This window comes from Heteronotia binoei, chromosome 10 (genome assembly GCF_032191835.1).
Source record: "Heteronotia binoei isolate CCM8104 ecotype False Entrance Well chromosome 10, APGP_CSIRO_Hbin_v1, whole genome shotgun sequence".
NCBI classification, from domain to species: Eukaryota; Metazoa; Chordata; class Lepidosauria; order Squamata; family Gekkonidae; genus Heteronotia; species Heteronotia binoei.
Window position 1 is genome coordinate 94,817,912 of NC_083232.1, and position 4,883 is coordinate 94,822,794.

The 4,883-nt window shown below is 45.0% G+C and overlaps 1 protein-coding gene across 1 annotated transcript in view; it reads right to left on the minus strand.

Moving 5' to 3' along the window:
• INVS (inversin) overlaps positions 1 to 4,588 on the minus strand; it is a 131,819-nt gene extending 127,231 nt beyond the window's left edge. Inside the window, exon 1 of the mRNA XM_060247789.1 lies at positions 4,488 to 4,588. The gene's annotated coding sequence lies outside the window, so the exon portion shown is untranslated. The remainder of the gene's footprint in view (positions 1 to 4,487) is intronic.
• Between the last annotated feature and the right edge of the window lie 295 nt (positions 4,589 to 4,883).

The window sequence follows — 4,883 nt, forward strand, 5'->3', positions numbered from 1 at the left end:
CAGGGTCAAGTTTTATTGGAAAGGAATTTCAGAAACAGACTGAAATGGGAGTCTGCTGAATTACAAGTTATTATAACACTCAGGACAATGGAACCCCCAGGGCTTAACAGAGATATCAGTTTCTTATCTCACTACAGGGTTCCCACATACCCAGAAATCAAACATTGTTAATCATAAGGGTGCCACTGGCCTCAAACTTAGTTCTCACATCTGCTGTTAACTCCTTTATTATCTACATGTCAATTTGCTGTTTACATGTCTTACCTTATGTGTTATTCCTATCTTTGCTGTATTTATTGTGCAGTTACTTAGGCATCTAATTAGCTCTTCCTGGCAACTAACTCCCCCACCTATATGTAATATTTGAGAAAATCTGTTTCAATGAATCTGAAGGAGTGTGCTTGTACATGTGCTAAGTCTCTCAGTTCTCACTTATAGGCAAAACTGAATTTTGTCCTGAAGGTGCCACTGAACTCAAACTTTGTTCTCACGTCTGTTTATTAACTTTTGTATATGTATGCATACATACATACAAACATACATTTGTATGCTAATTTACTGCCATTCACAGATCTTACCAACCACCTTAATCCAGTCTCAGCTATAATTACCCAGTATTTATGCATCTTGACTCTAACTGACCCTTCCTGATAACCAAATACCCCTCCGCCTCTAGCTTCCTATAAGCAATGGTTGCCGAAATCCTGTTTCACCGTATCTGAGGAAGTGTAACACACGAAAGCTTATACCTTAAATAAAATCTGTTGATCTTAAAGGTGCCACTGGACTCAAACTTTGTTCTATTCCCTTCTACAATCATTCTGCAATTACCCTAGACCTCTGGTACTCAGTACCTTCTTTTTCTGTTACTCAGAGGTTTCCTACCTTCTTTGTCAAATTCTACGGTATACCATATATTCTAGGAGAAATCTTTCCCACGCTCCCCCCTCCATATCTCCAGGAATTTCAAGGCCAGAATTGGCAACCCAAACTCAGTAGATTTCCTTAAATACAGAGGTCATTTTGTAGAAAGGTGCTGGAGCTCATTAGCACAGCTTATTTGCATATGCCACACACCCCTGACATCACCAGAAGGTGATTACATCAGCTTAGCATCTACCTTAAAATGCTTCTTGAATTATAATTGTCATAATAAAACCTTACTCACGTCACACTTTTAAAATTACTTTTTCCTATGTGGCCACAATGGCACAATAAAGATTCCCATCTGTCTGCTTTATATTTTGTGGTTATTTCCCCATTTTTGTAGGGGAAAATATTAGTTTTTCAAATCTTAAGAGTTCAGCAAAATTCTCACAGGGGTTCTAAACAATGGAGCCCAGAAGCAAGTATGGGGGGAGGGTTATAAGAAAGAAAGAGCACAATAAAATTTAGCGGTTCCAGAGCTCTGCTCCTGTGAGCTCCTGCCCAAAATAAAGCCTGCTTAAATATATTTTTTTAAAAACTATCTATGACACTTACAACTTGTAGCGAAGTAATGCCGTCATTTGTGGCCTCATTCTGCTTTGTGGCACAGCTAGCCCCATCACAAGGTGGCACCCCATTATCCTGAACCACCTGTTACATACATCACCCTGGCTGACCTTAGTGAAATGGGACTTTTTAGGCTCTTACAGTTGTTGTGAAGGGTGATTTATTTATTTAAATCAGTCTACCCATTTTTCTTTCTAACGGAGGCTCGAAGCACCTTACAATACTTCATCCTCACTGCCACAACTCTTTGAGGTAGGCGACTACTAGGGCAGCCAACCTCTAACAGTTGCCTAATGATTTCCTGGGATTATAAACTGTGTTCCCTCTAAACCGAGTTAGCGTGAGCTAGCTCAGATTTTCAGCCTCCAGCTCACGCATTTTGTCTTAGCTCAGAAAGGAAGACCCCAGAGCACACTAATTTATGCAATAGTTCACAACTTGAATGCCAGTAGCTCACAAAGGAAAAATCTTGCTCACAAGACTCTGCAGCTTAGAGGGAATATTGATTATAAGTGATCTCCAGATGAAGGAAGTCAGCTGACCTGGAAAAAATTACTGCTTTGGAAGATGGACTTTGTAGCACAATACCCCACTGACGTTCCTTCCCAAGCCCTGCCTCCTCAGCTTCTGTTCCCCCGAAATCCCTCAACCCGTTACTACTGCAGGATTGCCAACCTCCAGGGGAGAGCTGGAATTCTGCTAGAATTACAACTGATCACCAGACTACCAAGACCAGGTTCCCTGGAGAAAATCAACAAACAAAGGAGACCTGGGGTAATTATGTGTCTGTAAAATGCAAGAAAAGTCCCAGGGTAACAAAAGACTTCAATACTTAACAACACTCTAAAGTATATGACATTGTAATTGAGAACAATATGTAAAATAACAAAGCCCACTCAAACAAGGAAAAATTCTACTAACAAGTAATACTACAAACAGTGTAACGCAGTACAGTAATCAGTACAAAAGCAGGTTGCTCTTAACAAATAGATAAATATCAAGCCAGTCCAAAAGTGTGGCTCAGCCAACAGTATTCTTCTCTGTCCACTTCAGACTTGACCATCTTAAAGAAGCAACCTGCTTTTGTACCGGTTACTGTACTGCGTTACAGTTTGTAGCATTACTTGTTAGTAGAATTTTCCCTTGTTTGAGTGGGCTTTGTTATTTTACATATTGTTCTCAATTACAAATGTCATATACTTTAGAGCTGGGGTGTCAAACATGTGGCCCAGGGGCCGAATCAGGTCCCTCGAGAAGCTGGCTGTCATTTGCTTCCTTCTCCCTCTCTCTTGCTTCCTTCTGCATCACAGCTTGCTTTGCCAGGCTTGCTCAATCAAACAGGAGCTACAGAGCAAAACCTCTGTTTGCTCCATTGACGGAGGCTCCTGCCTTGGGGAGGAAGTGGGGGGGGGGGTGCAGAGCTTGCTTTGCCCGGCTCTCTCAATCACACAACAGACCTAGTGAGCCAAGCCTCTCTTCCTTCTATTGGCTGGGGCTCCTCCCCCTCCTGGTTCCTTGGGGAAGGAAGGAAAGTCAGGGCTCCCTTTCCCCAGTTCCCTGGGCCCCATGGGAGAAATACAAAGAAAGTACCTTTTAAGACCAAGTGCGGGGGGTTTGTACGCATGCGTTAACTAAGCCGACTGTGTGCTCGTCCTTTCCTTCGAACTGGAATTTTAAATAGCTCAAAAGAATGTAAATAGCTCTTTGGCAAGTCTATTTGAAGAACGAGCTTACTTACGAAGGTCTGAAGATCATAAGAATTCCTTTCTGGGGTCCCAGAGGGTAAGACAACAACTTTTACTATCAAATTAACGAGGCAACGCCCTGGTTAATTACTCAGCGGTCGCGGGTAACTCCGGAAAATAATCATCATGGCTAAGACAATTAAAGAATTATCTGAGCAGATATCAGCTTTCCAGACTTTAATAATGTCGTCCCAGGACCAGATGAGATCTGAAATTAAATCGCTCAGGGATGCTTTTACAGAGTTGAGTGCAGAGCTCAAGGACACACGGAACATTGCAATCTCTGCTAATGAGCTGGCCTTATCTAATAAACAAAAAAATACTCCAGCTGAATTCGCAACTTACAGAGCTCTCTGATCGTAACAGAAGAGCGAATCTGATCCTGGGTGGAATTTCAGAGGAAATAAATAATAAGCTCCTGGAAGGAACCCTTATAGACTGGATGGGTGAGCAAGGAGTCACTCTGCAATCTCAGGATATTGAGAGAGCTCATAGACTGCAAAGGAGACAAGATGGGGGTGCCCCAAGGGAAGTCATCATTAAATTTTCAAGGGAAAAGACTCAGCAGACAGTTTTCAAGACTTTGAAAAAAAAAAAAAAAAGACCAAGTGCTAATATTTTAAGGATAAGGGTTTTTATTTTTTAAAAAAATGAGTTTGTCTGTGTCCTTTATAAAGTTTGTAACCTGACACGGCCCGCCCCAACAAGGTCTCATTTATGTCAGATTGCGGCCCTCATAACAAATGAGTTTGACACCCCTGCTTTAGAGAGTTTACGTCTTTTGTTACCTTTTTCCTGTCTTTTATTTCCTTGCATTTTTCATCCCTGGAGAAAACGACAGCTTCAGAGGGTGGCCAGCAGGGCATCGCATTTTGCTGAGCTCCCTCCCCTCCCCATACTCCATCCCCCAAATCTCCAGGAACCCCCCCAACCCAGAACTGACAACCCCCCTAAAACGCCAGGCGAGGAAAGCGCGGCCAGCCCCAAAGCGCGCTCGCGTCAGGCTGACTTTCCCCGCAGGATCTGAACCTGGGTCTCACCACTCCGACCCCTGCTCCGCAATGGGGGAGACCCCGGAGTTTCTTCGGAGAGGACGACAGAGGCTCCTCCATGATAGAGGAGCCTGGGCGGAATAACGGGAAGCGACGACGCCCTCGCCTTCGGGGAGTGACACCCGCTACAGAACGGCGAGAGCCCTGAGGGGAGGAAGACGCCGCGCCCCGCCGCTCCCTTCCCGCCTAATTTTACCTCAGCCGCCTCCGAACCCGCGCGCGGCCCCACTTCGGGCAGCCGGGGCGCCTCTCCCGCGAGGCATGATGGGAACTCCAGAAGTTCCCATCCCTAGAAACTTGCCCGCCTTTCCCCGACCGGCGCAAGGCTGTCGTTCCACGAACGGGCAGAGAGGGCGCTCGTCCGACTGCCTGGAGGGAACAGGCGAGAGAGCGAGAAATCCCATTCCGTCCAGGGCAGGGGTGGCCGAACTGTACATATGAACATATGAAGCTGCCTTATACTGAATCAGACCCTCGGTCCATCAAAGTCAGTATTGTCTACTCAGACTGGCAGCGGCTCTCCAGGGTCTCAAGCTGAGGTTTTTCACACCTATTTGCCTGGACCCTTTTTTGGAGATGCCAGGGATTGAAC